This window comes from Ambystoma mexicanum, chromosome 2p (assembly GCF_040938575.1).
Source record: "Ambystoma mexicanum isolate Mex_15411 chromosome 2p, UKY_AmexF1_1, whole genome shotgun sequence".
Classification (NCBI taxonomy): domain Eukaryota; kingdom Metazoa; phylum Chordata; class Amphibia; order Caudata; family Ambystomatidae; genus Ambystoma; species Ambystoma mexicanum.
Genome location: NC_090923.1, coordinates 664,437,907 through 664,462,383, shown reverse-complemented (window position 1 = coordinate 664,462,383; position 24,477 = coordinate 664,437,907). Strand labels below are relative to the sequence as shown.

The 24,477-nt window shown below is 45.7% G+C and overlaps 1 long non-coding RNA gene across 1 annotated transcript in view; it reads left to right on the top strand.

Annotated features, from left to right (window-relative positions):
* Positions 1–22,407, top strand: part of LOC138566672 (uncharacterized) — a 56,395-nt gene extending 33,988 nt beyond the window's left edge. Inside the window, exons 2-3 of the long non-coding RNA XR_011301987.1 lie at positions 7,411–7,567; positions 21,799–22,407. This is a non-coding gene — a long non-coding RNA (uncharacterized lncRNA). The remainder of the gene's footprint in view (positions 1–7,410; positions 7,568–21,798) is intronic.
* The last annotated feature ends 2,070 nt before the right edge of the window (positions 22,408–24,477 follow it).

The following is a 24,477-nucleotide window of genomic DNA, read 5'->3' as shown; positions in this document are numbered from 1 at the left end:
TCATTGCACCTACGAGGAGTTGTGCAATGTGGCCAGGGAGTGGTGTACAGGCACTCAGTAGGGCCTTTTACGGTTGGTTCGCGATGCCGTACTTCTCACCATGGCGGAATGGTACTTTCCGCCATGCTTGATGGCGTTAGGTAAATGTCCGCTAGGGTCAGAATTCGCGTACCGTTGCGCCATGGTGGTAATTACGGTTTCGCATGGCGCGCGTGCGCGTACTTGGTGCAGTTAGCGTTGGCGTTCACTACTGTGTCGCTAATGGCATCGTACTTTACGGTGACGGGTCATAATCGCACCGAGCGCTATTCGATGGCGGTATTGCATTTCCGCCATCGTTTTTCGATTTCCGCCAGGGTCGTAATGAGGGCCTTTATGTCTTTTCTTCAAGAAGGCCACCAGAAGTGGCGTTTGATTTTTTCCTCCGTTTTAGCGATACCAGGGTGTCCTTCCATTAATGATTCATGAGGATGGGCAATAACAAGTTCTTGCAATTCTTTACTAGGCAGAAACAACCGCTCCTGGAAGTAGGGTAAGTCATCCTTAACGGTGTAATGAGGACCCTTTTGACTCCATTCCAGTAAGGCTGAAGAGTCTAGAAGTTGTTTTACTTGCGTTTGGATGTCCTCAATAGTTTGCAATGAAGTTAGGCCTAAGATTCTTTGTTCAGGTATGATTGGCACAGGTTCTAAACTCGAATTGGGTTCTTCCATGCCAATCCGGGATAAGGCGTCCGCTTTACCATTCTTGCAGCCAGGGCTATAGGTAATTACAAAATCAAATTCCGCAAAGAATAGAGCCCATCGGAGTTGTCGTGGAGATTGAGCCTTAGCCGTCTTTAAATACTGTAAATTTCTGTGGTCCGTAATTACGGTGATGGTGTGTCTTGCCCCGAGAAGGTAGTGACGCCAAGCCTTGAAAGCAGATTTAATAGCCAGTAACTCTTTGTCGGTAATTGCGTAGTTGATTTCAGGAGGAGAAAATTTCCTGGACCAAAAGGCCACAGGGTGTAGTTGGTTAGTTTCTGGGTCTCTTTGCAACAGGACAGCTCCCATGGCCGAACTGGATGCATCGGTTTCCACAATGTAAGGGAGATCTGGGTGCGGGTGCTTCAATATAGGTGCAGAGGTGAATTTGGTTTTCAGGTCCTGAAAGGCTTGTTCGGCCTCAAGAGTCCATTCAAAGCGTTTGTTTTTCTTTAGGAGAGCTGTGATGGGTTGGACTGTTCGGGAAAATTCCGGGATGAATCTTCGATAGAAATTGGCGAAGCCGAGCATGCTCTGAACTCCCTTCACCGAGCTAGGAGATGGCCATTTGAGGATGGCGTCCACCTTTCGCGAGTCCATTCGGACTCCTTGAGGTGTCAGGATGAATCCGAGAAACTCCACTTCTGTGGCATGAAAAACGCATTTTTCGAGCTTTGCAAATAGTCTGTGCTGGCGCAATTTCTCAAGAACTGCCCTAACATGTTTTCTGTGATCGGATTCTGAAGAGGAGTACACCAGGATGTCGTCAATATAAACAATGACACAGACGTCGATAAGTTCCCGAAGAACATCATTCATAAAGTACTGAAAGGTGGCAGGTGCATTGCACAAACCGAAGGGCATCACCTGATATTCGAAGAGCCCAAATTTGGTGCGGAATGCAGTCTTCCATTCGTCGCCTTCTTTTATACGCACCAGGTGATAAGCTCCTCGGAGATCTAACTTGGTGTACACACAAGCGTCTTTCACCTGGTCGATAAGCTTAGGGATCAGGGGCAGAGGATAACGATTCTTAATCGTTATTTGATTTAGGGCGCGATAGTCTATACATGTTCTAAGGTCGCCCTCTTTTTTCGGCACGAAGAACAGAGCTGAGGAGACAGGAGACTTGGACAGGCAAATAAAACCATTGGCTAGGTACTGATCTAAATACTGACGCAAATGTAGGTTCTCAGGTTCCGTAAGAGCATAAATCCTACTACAAGGTAGTTGAGCATTGGGTACCAGATCGATTTGGCAATCATAAGACCGATGGGGAGGTAACGTGTTAGCCTGTTCCTTCTGAAAAACGTCTTGGAATTCTTGGTATTCTGACGGTAGCTGTACAGGGGTGGAAGTTGCTGAGGCTAGACCCATAACTGGATTTCTTGGGTAACAAGTTGGTTCACAATCAGGAAAACTTATCTTCTTTGCTCGCCAGTCAATTCTGGGATTATGTGTGTCTAACCAAGGAATTCCAAGAATTACTTGAAATTGTAGGGCCTTGATCACATCAAACACGATTGCTTCCCGATGTCCATCCTGACCCACCAGTGTCATTTCAACAGTGGAATGCGTTACAGGCCCTGAGGCTATTTCGGTTCCATCTACTGTAGTAATGACATCTTGGGTTACTTTCGGGCGGAGAGGGAGCTTAATCCTGGAAGCCAATTCACGGTCTATGTAATTTCCAATAGCTCCACTGTCGATGTATGCTTTTATAGCATGCAACAGCTGAGGCTGTTTTGGGTCCACGAGCACCATTGGCATGACAAAATGCGAGGTCAAAGAGTTGGTTTTCAAGCTCGGCAAGCGGACCCCTACGCTTGTCGGGCTAGGTCGTTTCCCGAATCAGGTGTCAATAAATCGTTATCTGTGGCTCCAACCACCTTCTTAGGTGGTTTAACCGGACAATTTCGAAGAAAGTGACCGGAAGTCCCGCAATACAGGCAAAGTTGCATTTGCCGCCTTCTCTCTCGTTCCTTCTGTGTTCATGGTCCTTTAACACCGCCGATTTGCATAGGTTCGGATACGTCGGTACTCTTGGAGTTAGCATGGGTTTTGATCGGTACTCGGGTTTCGTACTTGAACCGATCTGCTTTTCTATTTTGAAGTCTGTGATCAAGTTGAACCACCAAGTCTATGTAGTCTGCGCAGACCTGGGGTGGATCTACTATCTGAGCTAGAACATCCTTAAGCTCTCCGCGCAGGCCTTGATGAAACAATGTGATCCTTTTGTTTTCTGGCCATCCAGTTTCCACAACCAGTCTATTAAAGGTGGCAACGTAGGACAGAAGATCCTGATTACCTTGTCGTAAGGATAGCAGTTCGTTATCAAGGGCCTGTCCTTGAGAGTGTCGAGCAAACAATCTTTCCATGCTGGCCTGGAAACCCTGAAAATTCTGGAGAATGGGATCATCCTGATTTACCAATGGAATAGACCAATCGGCAGCACTGCCACTGAGGTAAGATAGTATAAAGGCTACCTTGGTCTGGTCGTTAGGGAAGGCCCCGGGTCTGCATAGAAAGTGTAAACGACATTGGTTCATAAAGACGGCATATTTCTTGGGATCCCCCGCAAAACGTTCAGGCGGGGCCAAAGGCATGTGTCCAGGTAGATTGATTTGTACCGGGTTATTCAAACCCATTGATGTGGAAGTATCTCCGGAATTAGGTAAAGGAGTGTGCCCTGCCTGGGCCTGCAATAACCTTTTGGCCAGGTCATCTGTTCTTTCCTTGGATAGGATCAGTTCTCTTTTGAGAGCGTTAGTCTCCCGGCGGGCTGAGTGCACTTCTGCCCGTAATTCCCCCAAAAGCTGGGCCAGCTGATCTGTCTCGGAAGTCTCCATAGCGCCCGGGTGGGAAATTGTGGGTAGGCTTCGCGTTCTGTCACGCTCACCTGATTCCCACGGAGGCGCAGGTCTGGCTTCGAGTGCTGATGCTTCTTCTATGGTGAAGCGCAGGACTCTGAAGATGGACACACTGGCGCGCAGGAATATTCCCCTCTGCGTGAAAAGGGAGTATTACCTACTGGCGGAATAATGCTCAAGCCTCCCACTCCCTTCCAACCCTCCACGATACCCTTCCTCGATTCCCTGTGAAGTCTCACCTTAGGGTCTGGAAGGATGAGTTCTCCATCCTGCTTCTGATGCAGGGGCGCGTTGAAACCCAGTTACTTCACTGGATTGAGGTTTGATGGGAGTTCAAATAAGCTTGACTATTCAGGTAAGGCGCTGTAAGAGTTCTGTAGCAAGTTCAAAAGTTCAAGCTTAATAATAATGTTCATTGTCTTATTGCAGCAAGCGCTAATGCTTATGTCTTTTTCCCCTTAGGGGCCGGGGTTCGGAATGCCGGAGATATGGCGCCGACCCGAAGTGAAACGTGCAGTTCCAGTAAATGACAGGTAAGTTCTGGATGAGTGTTCGGGTAATATCTTTGCATTCGCTCATTCAATGTCTTTGTCTTTTTTCCCCATAGGGGCCGGAGTCCGGAATGCCAGGAAGCGGCAGGACCCGAAATGAAATGGGAATGACCCAACAGGTAAGTTTTAGAAGGAAACTGAGCTTTTCCTATTCCCTTCCTTCTCTCACCTTGTGTTCTTGTCTTTTTCTCTCTAGGCTCTGGGAAGTGGCTGCGGATCCGGATGATCGCTGCTGAAGATGGAGGTGCCCAGGAAAGGTGAGTGAAATGCAGCGCTGCAGCAATCGAAGCGAAATGCTTTTAAAATGATGTCTTCCCTTTCAGGATCGTCGGTGTGAAGTCTCCGTGATGCAGCTTTAGCAGGTAAGGTCTTCTTTCTCTCCAATTCTCTCTTAGCAGGTGACCCAGGATGCTGACAGGCGTGGCTGAAGTCCAGAAGCAGGAGCTGACACGGTGAGCGTCCAGCTGCGAGGAGCAGAACAACGCGAAGCGTGAGTTGCTGATCGGGCATGGTTTAAATAGCTTTGGAAGAAGATCCCGGTATGTATCCTTCCACCGATCAGGTATGTACCCTTCCCCGACCACACCCAGGGGAAAGTAGTTCCACAGGTAAAGTAGTTCCATTCAGGCCTCAAGAGGGCCTGAATGTAGCAGCATGGTCTGCATCAGGTAAGTGCACCTTAAAACACTTGAACACATGTCTAGCTTTATGAGCCTGGCGCCTAAGGCGCCAGGACAGGGGTCCAACATGAGCCTGGCACCTAAGGCGCCAGGACTGTGTCCAAAGGGCCCCAGCTTGGGCCCGCTGGCACTTCCCTGGGGGAAATGATGCCTGCCTCTGGGGTTGCTGGGTCGGACCTGGCTCCTTGGAGGTAGGCATCATGACAATCGTTTCTTCCCGCAGTCGCTCAGAGTTGTAGCGTCCTGAAACTGCAGGGATCAAACCTACTACCGAACTGGAGTAGTTTGGCAACGTTTGGCCCGAACTGTGATAAAAGGCCTACCTTGCCCTAACCAAAACATAATGTCAGTGAGGGTCAGTGACTACTTGCATCACGTACCAGTGGCCCCCAGGCACATCCATCTGTTTTACGCACAAGAATCCCTGAAAAGATACTCACTGTACTGGGCTAGCCTGTGGTCCCCAGATATTCACGAATTCCGAAAGTCACTCTATCTGCAAGAGAAGACCCTCCTCAAGGAGTAGGGTTTTATTCTTTATCACCTCAACCCCCTTCCTGAACAGCTACAGCTCCCTAAAGAGAACTTGTGTTTCGCTTTATGCACGACTGCGCGTTGTTAACGCACTACTGTACATTTCAACATCAGGCTGCTTTCAAACTCACACTGAAGCCTGGTGCAGAGCAACAGATACTGACAATCAATGGAATGCAGGGTAGAGCTAATGACACAGAATGCAGCAACCAGGAACTACTTGGAAAATTGACCAAGAATTATCTCACAGTAATCACGGTAGAAATAGGGGGAGTAAACTATTACAAACATTGAATCATATACAAGAAGGGTGTGGAACCCGTCAAGCATTAAGTAAGGGAAGTGCCTTTTAGATTGCAAGACCGATTGAAACAACAAATTGCAGACATGTTAAAAAGGGGTATCATAATGGAAGTAGAAGGCATGGAGTGGTTAGCCCCCATTGCCCTGGCACGCAAGCCTGGTGGAGAAATATGAGTATGTGTTGATCTTAGTAGTCTTAACAGAAACATCAAAGTGGATGCACATCTATTATCCAATATTTAAGAAATGGTCAGATGGATCAAAGGTGCGAAATATTTTTCGACATTAGATTTACGTTCAGCATACCACCAAGTTGAGCTTACACAAGATTCAAATGATCTGACTGCGCTTACTATTTCTTTTGGTGTGCTTACATTTGTATGGATGCGCTTTGGATTAGCATTGGCTGCTGCCATGTTCCAAAGTCTGATGGATAAGATGTTTGGATACATGAATGATGTTGTTACCTTTCAAGATGATTTATTGGGGTACAGCCGCTCCAAGGAAGAACATATGATCACCTTGTAGAAAATTCTAGAGAAAATGACGAGGTATGGACTCACATTGAAAGTAAACAAATGCAAGGTATTCATGAAGGAAGTTGACTAAATGGGGCACACTCTATCCACCTAAAGAGTTAAGCCGAAAATTGCCCTGACAAAAGCCATTGAAGAGGCTCCACCCCCAACAACAAAGGAGGAACTGACGACATTCCAAGGCTCTCACGGCAAGGCAAGCTGTAACAGCCTGGGTTCTGAAGTTTATATATAGAACCATCGATCTGCTGATGACAGGATAGCTACGCCGACAACTTTTATAGGGCAGTAAGCCTTGCAGCTAACAATTGCAGTTACAATTATCTGTTCGGCACACCCACAGAGTTTAGCAAAAGGAAGACAAGAGACCACAAATCAGGTAAGCAATAGAGCCGCATTCACGTGAGCCACTTGCCTTAAAGTCGTAGATGTCGTGGCTCTACATACAAGTTCCATTGGTTGGAAAGCAAATGAGAAGGGAAATAATCCACCAATATCCCGACTACCCCCCCACATTGCCCATGACTGCGCTTTCTCGTGCTTTTGCTGTGGTTTTCACTACCAAAGTATTTCTTTTAGCAGAACCCAAGGTGCAATCAATTAGGAACACACAGAGTCCCTCCATCAGCTTCATTGCTGCCCACAACTGTTCGTTCTGGCGCTTTCGGGACCAAAGTAGTTTTTGAACAGAACACCAGGTGCAATCAATGAGGAACACACAAGGTCCCTACTCCAGCCTTCTCTCTGCCCACGACTGTGCTTTCTCACACATTCGCAATGGTGTTTGCAACCAAAGTAGTTTGTGAGCAGAACACCAGGTGCAATCAATTAGGAACACATAGGGTCCCTCCCCAAGCCTCTTGCTGCCCACAACTGTGCTTTCTCACGCTTTCGCCATAGGATTATGTGAGTTTTACGCTGGGTTTCCTCAAAATATTGCATCACTGGTTGTGCCAATTAGACGCATAAACAAGAGAGGAGTTTGTTTTCATTGGGATAGGTTAGCGTTTCACTGAGCTTTGCTTTTTAAAGTCGGCAAGAGGGTATATTCAATACTGCTTCTGTGTGTTTGGTCTCTCCCCTTTGTGAAATACGTGCAGAGAGGAAAATCACTCTCACTTTTGTAACTTGCATTTTCATACATGCAGAGAGGAAAGCAATCTCACTTTTGTAACATGTTTTTCATCTAGTTTAGTTACGGCAGTCCTTGTCGACTACATTGCCCAGATCACTTTGGGTTGCATTTCCAGATCGGTCTGTCGCTTCTGGGTCAAGCCAGTCTTCGCCAGTCCGTGCCAGTCTGCGACGCAGTGACTTGGCTTTGTTCAACCCTGATGTCAGGTTCAGGTAAGATTTCAATACGTGCTTAATGCCTTATCAACTTACTGTGTTTACCCGTTCTCCTCAACATAGGCTTTCCTAGCAGCTTGAATCTATTCTTGGCCACCCAGAAAGCTAAGCACCAGGCAACAGTAGAACAATACTTACATGAGAAATTTGAAGTGTCCCCGAAATACAATCAATGTGCTTTACCCTTCCTAACAGGCTCTTCAAACACTTTTCCAGCGTGAACGTATGAGGTTTCTGATAGTCTCTGATATAATTCCGAATGTATGGCGTATTACCGGTACTTCTGACTCCGACCCATCATCCTCATGTCCACTAGCTACCTCAGACTCTACGGGATTCCTAGGCGACATGCACACCGTGAACGCCCAGTGCCCCAATGCTAGAGGTGCCTGTCCTGACTCCCCTAGCTCTGACACTCCTGTAGAATCTGTTTTTGTCAAAGCTGATGACCCTCACTCAACATTGTTGCTTCTGGGCGCCTGTCAACATTATGGTATTGACCTGCCCTGTCAAGCGCTTCCTTCTCTTGAGTGTATCTCTTCCCATACTAACAACCCTTCGAAGGTTGTGGACCCTCTTCCAACAAGGTCCTTAAAGTGCGCATTACTGAATACTCAGTCATCGAATAAGCATGGCGTGGATATCCACGACTGTTTTGGAATCAGATCTAGATATCTTTTGTCTAACTGAGACTTGGATAACCGAGGCTAGTGGCCCAAAGATTTCCATAGATGTCCCAGAAGGATATTTCATTGTCTGTCAAAATCGCTCCCAAGACCATGGGAGAGGGGTGGCGGTTATCGCCAAAATCATCTACAAGGAGAACCTTCAGCTCCGACCTGTCAGTCAAGCCTCGACGAACAACTCTGACCGCCTATCGGCCAAACTCACACTATCACCCAACAGCACCATCAACATTCACCTACTATACCGTCCCCCAGGCATCACCACAGACTCCCAGGAAAACATCATTCACATCCTCAGCAATAATATTAAAAGCTCCACCAAAACCCTACTATTAGGAGACATCAATCTTGGATTCAACGATCCAAAGGACAAACCTGCAGCCACTCTCACCAAGGAACTCAATGACTTGGGCTTCACCCAAAAAGTTGAAAGTCCTACTCACATCAAAGGCCGCATTCTTGACTGGATTGCAGACCACAACTGCCTCACCACTGTCACCTCTAACTCCTCACTGCCCTGGACTGACCACAACTGCATCGAGTTCTCTATTCCCATCACCAAAAACCACAAAATTCTGACCCCAGCCAGCGCTGCACAAGTCAGAAGCTCTAAAAAACTCATAGAGGAGAACCTGCGCCCATACCTCAATACCCCTGAGTTAGCTCCCCCATTCGCTAATGACCCCAATATCCTAGCAGACATCTACAAAGATGTCATCACCAAAGCTATCAATGAAATAGCACCACTTGTATGGAAAAAAGAGAAGAAATCCCTACACACCAACTCATGGTTTACTGAAGAACTGCACTCAATGCGATCCCACAAAAGAGCAGCACTAAAAAACTGGCAATCGGACCCCTGCACCAATACTAAGAACAAATTCAATTCAATCTCCCACCAATACAAGATAGCTATCACCAATGCCAAAGCCAACGCTTTCAACACGCGTATCTCCAATGCCAAATCACACTCCAAAGAGATCTTCGCCATCTTTAATGAGCTTATCTCCCCCCCTAATACACCGGACGAAATAATCAAAGACGAAGCTTGGTGTACCAGCATTCAAACTGCCATGCTACACAAAATTGACCTTCTCCAAAAAAAAATCAAAGACCACTGCAAAGCACTTCCCCAACAGACTGAAACTAAACTCACCAGCACCACACCCAGCTCGCCCAAGCCCACCATACCCGTCTTCTCCTTCAGAGACGTCACTGAATCAGAAGTTATTAACCTACTAAAAAATCTCAAACCCTCCCCCTGTAAAGGAGACATTTGCCCACCAAAACTCGTCAAAGACTGCGCAGACTGCTTTGCGCCGCTCTTCACGGCATTCATCAACACGTCTTTTAAAACAGGCATCATCCCAGCCAACCTCAAAGAGGCCTGGGTCCGGCCTCTTTTAAAAAAAACCACTCTCGACCCCTTACAACCAAACAACTACAGACCCATAACCACGGTGCCATTTCTGCTGAAACTACTGGACAAAGCTGCACACTGCCAAATCCAACACTTTCTGGAAACCCATTCCATCCTCGGGACTAGGCAATCAGGCTTCCGGAAAGGACATGGCACGGAAACAGCCCTGGTAGATCTGAAGAATCAGATCACCCAAATCATGTACAAAGGCAAGCCTGCTCTTTTGCTCCTCTTAGATCTCTCAGCCGCGTTTGATCTGGTTGATCACAAGACTCTCACTTCACACCTCACACACTCAGCCAACTTCTCCAAAGAAGCAGCCCTTTGGATCACTTCCTTCCTCGAGGGAAGAGCCATGAAAGTCTTCTCAGACATCGCCAACGCCACTCCCACGACAATCCACTGCGGGGTCCCTCAAGGATCTTGCACTGCACCCACACTCTACAACTTGTTCACCAAGCCCCTCTTTGACAAACTTGACTCTTACGGCATCACATACACAAACTACGCGGACGACACACAAGTACTTCTACCCCTTTCAGGATCATACAACAAAGACGCCAAGGCACTCCACACAATCTACTCCGTCATCAAGGCCTGAATGGCTGTCAATGGCCTCTGCCTCAATGGTGACAAAACGGAAATCATGATATTAGGTCAACAGAACACCCTAGACAAACTTGACAAACTGTACGCCAACTTCTCCATTGACAACTCCATCATCCCTGTTTCCACAGCCGTAAAGACTCTGGGAGTATACCTTGACTCCTCACTATCCATGACTAGACAAGTCAGCGCAATCACATCCGCATCCGCACACACCACCAAACTCATAAACGCCATCAAGCCCTACCTCTCTAAACCAAATTGCCTCACTATAGCAAGGGCAACCATTGGAGCCAAACTGGACTACTGCAATGCACTCCTAGCAGGCACATCAGCCAAAAACATAAACAGACTACAAATCACCCAGAACAATGCTCTCCGGGCCGCTCTTAGTATCCCAAGAAGAGAGCATATCACCCAGGCCAGGCGCTCAGCCCAATGGCTCCCGGTCAAAGAACGGATCACTCTCAAAATCCTCACCCTCACTCACAAATGCCTCTCTCTCTCCGCCCCGTCCTATCTATCAGAAACCATCCTCAAACCCTCCTCCTCCCGTCCCACCAGGACGCAATACTCCAACCTAATCTGCATCCCACGCATCAAAAGAGCCAAAGCCGGAGGTCTAAGTTTCCCCTACATTGCAGCCAAGACCTGGAACGCTCTCCCTGCTGACATTAGAGCGGAAAACGCACTCCCCACTTTTCGCAGGAAACTGAAAACCTCATTCCTTGCGAAATATCCGTGAAACTCTCAGGAATCCATGTAAATATACTGCATTGCTAATGTATACATATCCACTGTAAATTCTGTATTTTATGTAATTACTGTATCCTATGTAACTAAGATATTGTCTGTAACAAGCGCCACGATGCCTCCGGGCTGACGTGCGCTCTATAAATCTGAATAAATAAATAAATAAATAAATAAAATACAACTGACATTTTTCAAGTCTTCCAGTCATTGTCAGAACTGTGAAATTCTGCACAAAAAATAACTATGACAGCACAAAGTTTTGTCAACCTTATTATTATTTACCGACCCCCTGTTGACATGCCAGACTTTAATGAGGAAATGTTAAATCTCCTTAGAGGTTTGAGCGGCCCAAGTTGCTCTATTCTCTTAGTTGGCGATTTCAACCAGTGGCTTAACAATAATAATGATAAGGAAGCTGCTTCCTTAGTAGTTGGTCTGAACAATCTTGATTACACTATTGCCAACAGTGAACCGACACCTCAGTGAAAGGTAACACCCTCGACTGGGTTGTGGCCAAAAATGTAACAGTACAGATAATTAACACTTATCCCTGTATCTGGTCAGATTACTACATAATTGACTTCTTCATCCAGCTTTATGACCCTCGTCCGAAGATTAAGAACCTCACAAGGAACATCTCCAGACATAATTATAACCAAGTGCAGACCTCTGACTTACAGAAATGTATGGAGAACATCATGTCCTCTACGCAGAACACTGACTCCCCAGAAACCTTAGTCAATGTGTTCAACTCCACACTAGGAGGCCTGATGAATAGTCTTGCTCCTATGAGGTCTAAAACCCTTAGGGATAATACGAGCCATCACAAATGGTTTAATGCAGACCTTTAACTTGCTGAAAAAAAGTAAAAGGAAAGCCGTGTCTACATGCCTCCAATGTTCGTCTGAGGTAAATAGGAACAACTGGAAAAATTTGGAGAAAAAGTATAAATCCCCAATTTGTGAAGCCAAACATTTATTTTTTAACCAACAGATTTCCGAGGCGAATAACATTTTGAAAAAACTATTTGAAATTCTCAAATCCATGGAAAACCCAGAAGCTTTACTATCTGATTTTACCCTGTACAATCAAGATTGTTTGAAGGCCCAACTGGCCTTCGAAACAGAGGTCTCAAATGCACGAGAGAGGATCAAAGTCGTCTTGGCTAAGAAACATTTCGACACACTTCCTATGCCTCAGCCTGTTACGGACGAGCATCCCAGATGTTCATTTACCCCAGTTACTGTCCTTGAGATGGTTAAGACTTTAGCTAACATACGGCCTTCACCCTGCTCAGAAAACATTATTCCTCCGGAAACTTGTGCTTGCGAACAAGGGAATATTCGCTCTTTTCTTTGTTTGTTTTGTCAATTCCTCATTTCAATTGAAACCTGTACATACATCTAGTAAGGCGGTCACTGTAACTCCTCTTGTGAAAAAACCTGGTTTTGACCCGAATGATTCTAATATCCTAAGGCCAATCACCAATTGCAACTTCTTGTTGAAAATTCTGGATAAAATCGCAACCACTCAACACCAATCATTTACCGAAACTACTGGGATTTTGCACTCTAGGCAATCAGGCTTTAGTCCCTTTCACAGTACTGAAACGGCCTTTATCGACCTTCAGTCCCACATGCTTAACATTGTTGACAAAGGAAATGCAGGCCATCTGGTCCTATTGGTCCTGTTGGCAGCTTTTCGATTTCTTGGACTGGGAATGTCTCCTTTCCACCTTAAGAAACTTTGGCCTATGCTGTGAAGACTCTATCAAATGGATTCAGTCAATTCTATCTCAACTGATTTCTAGAGTATATTGGGGTCAAGCCGTTTCTCTCTCATCACCTATTACCTGTGGCATTCCTCAGAGGGCCTGCATGTCTCCGCTTCTTTGTAATCTCTGCATCAGGCCCCTCTGTAATGACCTAGAAAAGAATTAGATTTTCTTTACAAAGTATGCTGATGACACCCAGGTAGTTCTGGAACTGTCTGGAAATTATGAGCAAGCCTGAGGTCCTGGTCGCCACAGTCACTCCCTATGGTTCTCACAGCAGCCCAGTGCTGCGTTCTTTACACTGGCTGCCAGTGAAACAAAGAATAGTCTTTATAGTGCTATGTCTTGTCCATCCGTCATGCTACCTGGCTTGGGCTGATTTTCCGTGGGACAAATTCACACCTTATGTTCCCAGCCGGTCTCTTTGGCGGTCAAGCCTTTTCAGTGGCTGCCAGTAAGCTATGGCATCAAGAGTGCTCCAACAAGTGGAGATGCACTACTCAGTGATTGAGAGGGAAGCACTTGCATGTCTGTAGGCCATTCAACATTTCAAACAGTATCCATGGGTTGCATCATTCATACTTAGAACCAACCATAAGCCATTACCTCAAGCGTTGCCAGCTGCATGTACCACGAGGATATCTCCAGATTGGTTAGACTTTCAGTGATTTCTTTGATGGGCGAGGAAGATTTTGCTTGCCAACATGTAGACAAGGAGGAGTGTACAAAGGGCGATCAAGAAGAAATTCTTTTGCAAGAAGTGATGAGATATGCACGTCAAGGATGGCCCCTGACGAGAAATGTGGAACATGAGTTTCTTCTGTATAGGAAGTTTCTAGACAAACTTTCAGTGGATTAACTATTTTTATACAGAAGAGACAAAGTAGTGCCTCCAAAAAGTGTTCGAGTTAAATTGGTACAGGCTTTTCACATAGGTCGAATGGGAATAACAATAACAACGAGAATTGTGAATGAGAGCTATTGGTGGCCAGCAATTGATTTGCAGGCTGAAAGGTTTCTGAGAGAATGTGTGGAGTGTGGACGATAGATAAGTTACTGGTTACCACCTGAGCCCCTGTTTCTCCTGCACCCATACCGGAAGGTCAAAGGCACACTATTGCTATCGGCATGATGGGGCCATATAATATTCTCCCCAATGATAACAAATATGCATTGGTAGTGATTGATCACTATGTCCAGAGGTGAAATTCGTAGATGCTATAAAAAACGGCATCTATAATTGGAGTGTTGAAGGAGCTTTTTAGTAGAGAGGGTTTACTAGAAATTCTGATTTCGGATAATGGAGTGCAGTTGATTTGCACAGAGATGAGGTATTTTCTGGACACCTGTGGCATAGTGCTTCGTACAATGTTGTTATTTCGTCCCCAGGGTAAAGGCTTAGTGGAAAGATTTAATAGGGTCTTTACGTCAACAATACAACTGGAAATAAAAAACAATCTTGAGCCATGGAAAGCAGTACAGAATATGTTGTTTACTTATAGAACAACGGCACATCCCACCACTGGGGTTTCTCCTTTTGAAATAGTTTGGGGGTGGAAAAGCTGCATAGGCTCGAAACTAAAGGTTCAAATATCGCTGGATACCACCCGCAGGTGCTTGGTGGCCATGAAGAGGTGCCACTAGTGAATTACATTGTCTGCCATGGTCATTATAAAATAAAAAGAGACAATGGGTGGTGGGGAAGGTGGTGTGCCTGGACCAGCAATTACTTCCAGACAACAGAGGTATTTAGCTCCTCTGATGGAGATCAACATTCTGAGTGCACCATCTAGTCAAAGGCCAAGGTGGGCTCTATGAGTGAGGAGCCTAGAAATGTATTTGGATTCCACAGGAAAGATGAATAACAGTGCAAAGAGGTCTACACTTCTATATTCGTCAGGTCCTGCTGTGCAAAGGATCTCTTAAGACCTCGAACCCTGCAGACAACTGAAATGGTGCCGTCAAGTTGGTGCTAAGCAACTACTTCAGCCGGATGGTAAATGCAGACTATGAAATATGTTACTTGCCTGTAACTCCTGTTCTCCAACATTGGTATCTTTCATAGATTCACTTGCTTTTTGAATATTCTCTGCCTGACGATGGGGATTATTCGCACAGCATGTGAGTCTATGAAAGATCCAATGCTGGAGAAGAATGTTTGCTCTTGTGAGTAGCTAAACAAAAAGATTAGATGGATTTTATGCACGCTTGAGACAGTTTGCTTTCACTTGTGTTCTTCTAAATGTGGAAGATGAACTGTAAGTGCCAATGATTATGGGATGGTTCTCTGTGAAATTGAGGAAACAGATTTTACATGAGCCAGGCATCACAGTCTCACGACAATACTGGAGCTTGGGAAATCCCATGAGTTGGCAGAAGTGAAAGCGTCCAGAATTGACTTCATATTGAAAGTCATTAAGGTTGAAGAGACATATGCTGTAATCAAAGGGCCGCCAAAATCATCCCCTAAATGTACTGTTACGAGGATGAAGAGACAATGGGCCTTTTTTCAACAGTGGTGGCTACGGAATGAACGGTGCCAGTAAGGCACAGTGTCTTCACTCACCGAAGTCATATAGTAGTATGCACGTATAGGCACATATAGTAGTATGCACGTATAGGCCGCCACATTACGACCAGACCACGCCAGATCTGGCCAGACCATGCGTGCAGAGCGGCACCCGCGAGCAGAGCAGGATGGTAGCAACGGTACCGTTTTGAACGGTACAGCTGCTACCACCCTCCCATTCCCATTGAGCCCTATAGGGGCTCAATGGGAATGGGGACATACCGGCTCCGGGTCCCGCGAAACGGAAATTACCTGGCCCTCCAAGGTTGGAATGGCCCAGTAATTCCCCTTTCGGTCGACCCGGAGCCAGACCCGAGTTTGAGGGGTAGCCATGCCCTTAAGGGCATGGCTACCTCCAACCTCATAATGAGGACTAATAATGTGTAAGGACACACCTACAGTCAATGGGAACGCATTCACCACTTTGCTAAAGCGTGCAGGACCCACTGCCACCACTTCCCTGGAGAGGGAAGAATAAACCACGACAAACATAAGAAGGAAGCAGAAAGTTGCATAATTGGAATCATCAGTGCAACAAAATGACACAAAATGTGCAGATGAAGAAGACAGAAATGTGTGTTTTATACAAAGTTCTGGGTGCTGGACAAAAATGAAAACGCCAACTCAGATGTGTGGTGCGCATCCAGGACATAGATACTCCTATCCTTATTGACACTGGTGCACCTGTCAACGTAATAGCAGTCTCGCAATACAAAAAGCTGGTTAAACAATCTCCCTTGCTGAACACTCAAGTGTGCATATTCACGTTTGGGGACGTGAAGCTACTTCCCATGGAAGCAACAGTGCAGCATGGTAATCAACAAATACGTGCATACTACTATATGACTTCGGTGAGTGAAGACACTCTGCTATGGTGTGGAGTGGCAGAGGCTCTATAAATTGTAAATTACGCCTTTTGGATCTATGTTGAATATGTTAATTCCCTACTTGATATATTCATCTCACTATCTGAAGGAGTGGGTGGTCTGAAAAGTAAGCCCATTCATCTGCACATTGACAAAACTGTCCAGCCCATTGCTTTGAAGCATCGTCGTGTAAAATTTCATCTGTGGAGTAAGGTTGAGGAGGAGCTGAACAAGTTGGTAGCCTGGGACATTATTGAGAAAGTAGAGGGGTCAACACGGTGAGTCTTCCTATTTGTGGTGGCTAGAAAGCCCAGGCAATCTGATTCACTGTGAATTTGTGATTACATGAGGCTGCCCAACAAGGCCATCAGAAGGGAAAGATACATAGCACCTACTATTGATGGCATTGTCTCTGATCTGCAAGGGGCGGCTGCATTCTCTTCAAAGCTAGATGTGAGGACAGGATAGTACCAAATGGTGCAACATCCCTCCTTGAGGTACATCTCCACCTTTACCACCAACAGAGAAATCTATAAATATAAATTATTGAGTTTTGGGGTCTCGTCAGCAGCTGAGGTATTTCAGCACACCGGCTGGGGAGTTCTGGCTGTACATCCGGGTACATTGAAAATCAGTGATGACATTCTAATTTTTGCCAAGTCAGAATTTGAGCATTTTGAGTGGTTGAAAAAAGTCCTAGAAAGACTCAAAGGTGTGAGTTTGACCCTACACAGAGAGATGTGTCTCTTCCTCCAAAGGAAATTAGAATTCATAGGCTACATATTTCAGGACGATGGCATATCTGTTGACCAGAAGAAGGTGTATGATATCCACGAGGCCCCAGCTCCCACGAATGTGTCAGAACATTTCTGGGCATGGTCACATATTGTGGAAGATTTATTAAGAACTTGGTGACCGAGCCCCTTAGGAACTTGATGAAGAAGGAGAATCTGTGGCAGTGGACTCCATTAGACTACACAACATTGGAGGAGATCAAAGCTGCTCTTGCCTATGATGGGACAATGGCATTTTTTTGACCCAGCAAGCACACTGAGTTGATGGTTTACAGTAGTCTTTTTGGTTTAGGTGCCGTTCTGCTAAAGGAAGACCTGAAGGGTAACATGAGCCTGTTGACAAACGTGCGTTGAGTCCTCTCTGCCACGGAACAATGGTACTGCCATTACCATCTGTTCATCTATGGACGACCCATTGCTGTGATCCCAGATCATAAGCCGCTGCTCCCCATTCTTTGTGATTCGTCCCTGCGCCCACTGCAAGGATTGAGCATTGGATGCTTGAACTACAGTGTTATGATGCATCGTTCTCCTATCGCCTGGGAGGTGCCAATCCATCAGACTATCTGTCAAGGCATTCCTCCTCCCACAAGTCAGGTACGCTAGGGACAGAGGTAGACATGCAGGATTACTGCATCGTCGCGCAAGACTCTGCTTCCAAATCTATGACTGTGGACGAGATTGCTGATGCATCCAAACAGGATGAATGCTTTCAACTTATTGGATAGGCCATTGTAAATGGGACTTGGAAGCAGATCATGCAATTCATGGACAGGAGAACACAGGCTGCCAAACACACAATAGAAAAGTTCTGGAAAGTGAAGCAAGAGTTAACCCTTAGACCCGATGGGCTATTACTCTGTGACTCCGAATTGTTATTCCGCCCAAGCTTATTCCAAAAGTCATAGAACTCTCTCATCATGGCCCGACATGGTGAGTCCAAGACAAAGGCCGACTGCGACAAATGGTCTGGTTCCCAGGACTGTAAGAGAGGTTGGACAGCTATTTTAAATAGCGCATTTGGGGTTAGGCGTCCTCGCCAGAGGTGAGGGAGCCTCCATTTTGATCCATGCCAAGGAGTTGCCATCCATGGCAAAAGCTGAGTATGGACTTTGGGTCAACCAGTGCTCTCACGCATTTCTTGGTGAAGATTGACCAATGATCCAGCTACCCTGAGGTTGAGTATCTGCCTCCCACTTCTGCAACGGAGGTGTTCACCGTATTGGAAAAGGTTGTTGCCACTTATGGCTATCCTTCAAGAGATATGTTCAGACAATGGTCCTCCTTTTCAAGGAGAAGTATTCCACCAGTTTCTGGAAGATCGAGGGATCTATTGCAGGAAAATAACTCCCATATGGCCAAGGGCAAAAGATGACGCAGAGCGTTTTATATGTACGTTGAACAAAGTATTCAGAATTGCCAATAGTCAATGTACTAGTCAAACTCGTGCATTATATCAATTCCTGCGGGCATATCGCCGAACACCACATTCATCTACAGGAGTAGCCCTTGCTGAAGTGCTGTTTGGGAAGTGTCCAAATAGGCTCATTCCTCCTCATGAGTCCCATGACCGTATGAGCATTGACGATGTTGCCACGTAAAGAGAAAGATTAGGGCTAAATGACCAAGAGAGCAGGCACCATGGATTGCTGGACCAGAGGCTGCTGCTTGGCAACCTAGTGCTGATTGGAACTCGCTGACCAACTGGTTAACTAAGCCTGACGTATGAGCCCCATCCGTTTCATGAAGCGGATGTGAAAGGATCAATGGTTACTTTGTCGGATGGGTGAGAAACTGTCACCGGGAACTCAAGTCTGTTCATGAGACGTTGTGGAGTGGCAAGTGAACGGGAGAAGGCTGCTGAAGACTCCAGTGAAGGTGAAGAAAGAAGATATAACTCTAATGAAACTCAGGGGGGTAACACTTGGAGGACTGGACATCAGTGGAAGAAGGGAGTATGGAATGCCCCTCATCTCCGCCGACTCAGATGTTGGATGCTGCAGATGAGGAGCGGGTAACGCCCCAATACCCAATACCCCCAGAGAGTATCCCGGTGATGGGCAGCATATGTGGGTGATTATGTGATTAAGTCATAGTGCGATGGAGGCCGAAGGGACATGGAATTTTCATTGCTGTTGTTTTCTAAGGGTACAAAATAATGTGTTGAGGTTTGCCGGGTTAACATTATTCTGTTTATTTGGTTATGATAAAGGAAGAGTGTTGTAATGTGGGTATGCCTTACGGCATTCCCCTAATCAATGGACGTCACGTCACATGTCTGGGAAGTGCATGAGCGGACATAGAGACCAGAACACCTGTCTCCGGTGTCTTCATATTTAAGTGAGTGTTGTCCCCGCATATGAGGAGCAACGGGATTGATTATTAATAAGCCCTGCCACCACCATATCATTGAAGATATGTTCTACTGCATCAGGGGACCCTCTGGTGTCTTGAGCACTCCCTAACATTATGAAGGACACCTTGCCATGCCTCCTCTGATGTGTTCTTGCTCAGCTCATCTCGCCTGCCGTGTTTACCTCACTAGCGAGATATTCTTCTACTCTGAAAACAAATTGCAACTTCAGGCTTTCTTTTGCTAGTTTCATCATTTCATTGGCAGTGCTTGTACATGTCAATTTCAATGGCTCTTTGTCTCGATTCCAGTCCAATATTTCCCCAAATAATTTGTCAAAGTCTAAATACCATCCCTAACTAGCATGCCTTCAGTTAGTGCAGAATTCCATTTTTGGAGTTCTCTTGGCCGATTTGCGTGGTCCCATAAAAATGTTGCTTTTTGCTGCTGGCTTTCCTAATTTCCTAATTTTTCCTGCTGACTTTTGGCGTGAGAGTGGCCTTTTTGGCAACTCCCACCTGGTGAACTCTAATGTTCTGGGAGCACTGATCAGTCTCTAAGGCCGCCAGTGTAGGTAGACTGGTTCTTCCATTTACACTTGTATATGTTTTTAATGTGTGCGCCCCTTTTAAGTTTGGGCTGTTAAGTGGTGCCTCTAAGCCAAAATGATTGCATTATAGTACAGATAGAGAGAACTGGCATATGAGGAGGAACATAAAGCATGTAGGTGTTGTTTGGTCATTTGGCCACCCATTGACTGCCCATGGCCATGCTAATCTCTCTGGCCATTCCTACCCAGTTTCCTGCCCCTCCTCATAGCAAAACTCGTTTAGCTCACTTTAATCAAACGTTTCCATCAAATTTTGCACTCAGAGTGCATGCCAGTGTTTTTTCAAAGCAGTCTTCTGTCTTAACTAGGTCTGCTTTTAGCCAGTTGATTAACAAGCATTATGCGAGCCCTTCACTGACGTCCTGTTAAAAACAAACTTTGGCAAAGCCAACCGTTTTGGCTTGTGTATATGTATTAGTCATTTGCCAAGCGCTGCTATTAGATGCCCAGGTGCTCACACCATTTTCTCACCTGCTACCATCAATGGCCAGATAATACCACTACGGCAGTGCATGGCAAGTGCCTCTCCCAGGCCTGCACAAAAGCCCAAACTGTTGGCATTGCCAATGCTTGTTCTTTTTGTCTGGCAACATTGGTATATCTTGGTGATGTGCCTAAGACACGTTGATGGCAGTGAACCCTTTTTAAAAACCTTTTCCCTGCACTACCGTGCGCCATCTTGTTTACAAGGATAGTGCCATTTAGTGTAGTGCATACTCAAAAGGGCATAGCCACATGTCATTTTGACATCTTGCTTTTCTTGTTCTTCATGGCCTCCCAGGCTAGAAAACTCCCCCAAAAAATGTGCTCTTGCGGGGTCCTGCACGGGACACTTGACCATTCCTTTTGTGACTGGAACTGGCTGAAAGTGGGTCTGGGCCTGTCTGGTCTCAATTCACACGTTTCCAGTGAATGCCAGTTGCTGGGCAGACCTGGGGTAGGAGTTGTCTATGACTGGACGGCCCTTACCTGTTTGAATGGAGCGGATACATCCTATAGGGAGAATGGGGCAGCCCCCAGTCCGAATTTGGGATAAGAGGAGAGCATCTGGAGCCCTTCAGAAGGCCTTTCCTGACAAAAGGAAACCACCAGGAATAGATCCTTCCTCATCCTGGTGAACTAACTTTCATATGCATTAGGAAGAGGAAGAAAGGTGCTACTAACACAATTCTATGGGTAACAGGTAATCTTTTAAAGATATTGATTCAATAATGTGTAAAAATAAACGTATACCTCGTATATATTTAGTTACGCGTGTACAGGTATGAAATCACAAAAATAAAAATGATAGATCAGAATTATTGCACCCCACAATAATAAGAAACACGAAATATTCATGATTGTAATAATTATTTCATGAATAACTCATTTGCAAAGATGCAGTGCAATACATAAACTAATTGAATATATAACATTTGACAAAATAAAACACATCCATGTGTTTGTAAACTTATGACAAAAGCTTCAATTTAAATATAGACTGGTTACTATGATAATAATAATTGTATTATTTATTTATTTATTATGCTGCTTTGGCCCTTCTATATTGTAAATGGCATCATTTCCAGTTCTTAGGCATCACCATGTATATGAAGTAGCCAATTCCCTACGTCTAAGGTGCAAATTAATACTGGCCCATCTTCAAGGGAAACTAACAATTACATGCTCTTCTCTTTATTTCCATCGCAGAAGATCCTCATTCCCTCGTCATTTTCTTAACTCTGGGTTTTAAAAATATGTGTATGCATTAGTTAGCACACTAACCCTGTTTATTATTGTTATTATTATCATTCATAGGATAGAAGACATCAATGAGGCAGACTGGAGGACTGCTGCTACGAGAACAAATATTTCTGAAGTCGACCTTGCCAGTCCCTCAAAGCTGGCTTCTGCGACCCGAGAAGACCCTTGGACTGGTGGGATCAACTAGCCCTGTGTCCAACCTGCATTGTCATCCTGCCATCAGTGGACTTTGGTACCCTCCTGTGGACTGACCACTCACCAACCTGGCTTCTCTGCTGCAACGGACTGACATGAATCCTTGGCCAGACCACCCCATCTGGGGCCACACTAATTGTGGCAGGTGTGGAGAAAGCTGCACTTCACAGCCTTACGCAAGCCCATAGAACAATAATAGAAGAATTTGGCTACTTGAGCCTGAGGCCTAGTAGAATTTTGATAACTGATGCCGTATCAGCTTGCAGCATTCAGCAGCGCTTGGAAGCCATGTGACCAGCTGTAAAGCAAGGCACTAGATGCATAGAAACAAACAACATCCCATCTAGAATGTGAATGCTTTAAAAGTGAAGTCTTTTCTAAACTATCTTAGCCATTCATTCATGTAGCTCTTAGAAGTATGGAATGTACAACCTGAAACATATATAAATGCTTATTGTTCATAGATTATATATGAGTAGTGTGTAATTTAGCCATTAACCAGAAAAGACAGGCCCACCACATGCAATGGAATCCTTTGTAACTGATTTTCCAGACATAACTAAAAACAGTACAAAAAAGAAGGTGGGTGAGGCGCGCACTCCCGGTCCTGGTCAATTGAACCTGTTGTAAAAAATAAGTAGCTGGGTCAAATCCCAAAATGGACAAAAATTCACAGGGTTAGATCCCTTCTGCTGCAAATCAGGTACTCAGTAATAACAGGGTTAGATCCCTCGGCTGCATTTCTGTGGTCTGTAGTTGTTCTCCTCCTAGCGCTTTCTTATCTCAAATAATCATCAGGGAGGCTGTTGAGCAGGTGTGTCTAATTAGACTCAAAGGATTCTGGTAGCTGTAGTGAAAACGTTTTTTTCTGTTCAGGTGACCAGCAACCGACACCCCTCCAAAGCACAAGTCCTTCCCAAATTTGGGGGAGGGGAGAGAACCATCTTTATGATTCTCCAAAGTGGGGCACAGTCACCCCGTGGCGCTGCCTCTGGAGCCCGGGACTCCCATAGCATTCAGTACAAAAAAGAAGGTGGGTGAGGCGCGCACTCCCGGTCCTGGTCAATTGAACTTGTTGTAAAAAATAAGTAGCTGGGTCAAATCCCAAAATGGACAAAAATTCACAGGGTTAGATCCCTTCTGCTGCAAATCAGGTACTTAGTAATAACAGGGTTAGATCCCTTGCTGCAAATCAGGTACTCAGTAATAACAGGGTTAGATCCCTCGGCTGCATTTCTGTGGTCTGTAGTTGTTCTCCTCCTAGCGCTTTCTTATCTCAAATAATCATCAGGGAGGCTGTTGAGCAGGTGTGTCTAATTAGACTCAAAGGATTCTGGTAGCTGTAGTAAAAACGTTTTTTTCTGTTCAGGTGACCAGCAACCGACACCCCTCCAAAGCACAAGTCCTTCCCAAATTTGGGGGAGGGGAGAGAACCATCTTTATGATTCTCCAAAGTGGGGCACAGTCACCCCGTGGCGCTGCCTCTGGAGCCCGGGACTCCCATAGCATTCAGTACAAAAAAGAAGGTGGGTGAGGCGTGCACTCCAGGTCCTGGTCAATTGAACCTGTTGTAAAAAATAAGTAGCTGGGTCAAATCCCAAAATGGACAAAAATTCACAGGGTTAGATCCCTTCTGCTGCAAATCAGGTACTTAGTAATAACAGGGTTAGATCCCTTGCTGCAAATCAGGTACTCAGTAATAACAGGGTTAGATCCCTCGGCTGCATTTCTGTGGTCTGTAGTTGTTCTCTTCCTAGCGCTTTCTTATCTCAAATAATCATCAGGGAGGCTGTTGAGCAGGTGTGTCTAATTAGACTCAAAGGATTCTGGTAGCTGTAGTGAAAACGTTTTTTTCTGTTCAGGTGACCAGCAACCGACACCCCTCCAAAGCACAAGTCCGTCCCAAATTTGGGGGAGGGGAGAGAACCATCTTTATGATTCTCCAAAGTGGGGCACAGTCACCCCGTGGCACTGCCTCTGGAGCCCGGGACTCCCATAGCATTCAGTACAAAAAAGAAGGTGGGTGAGGCGCGCACTCCCGGTCCTGGTCAATTGAACCTGTTGTAAAAAATAAGTAGCTGGGTCAAATCCCAAAATGGACAAAAATTCACAGGGTTAGATCCCTTCTACTGCAAATCAGGTACTTAGTAATAACAGGGTTAGATCCCTTGCTGCAAATCAGGTACTCAGTAATAACAGGGTTAGATCCCTCGGCTGCATTTCTGTGGTCTATAGTTGTTCTCCTCCTAGCGCTTTCTTATCTCAAATAATCATCAGGGAGGCTGTTGAGCAGGTGTGTCTAATTAGACTCAAAGGATTCTGGTAGCTGTAGTGAAAACGTTTTTTTCTGTTCAGGTGACCAGCAACCGACACCCCTCCAAAGCACAAGTCCTTCCCAAATTTGGGGGAGGGGAGAGAACCATCTTTATGATTCTCCAAAGTGGGGCACAGTCACCCCGTGGCGCTGCCTCTGGAGCCCGGGACTCCCATAGCATTCAGTACAAAAAAGAAGGTGGGTGAGGCGCGCACTCCCGGTCC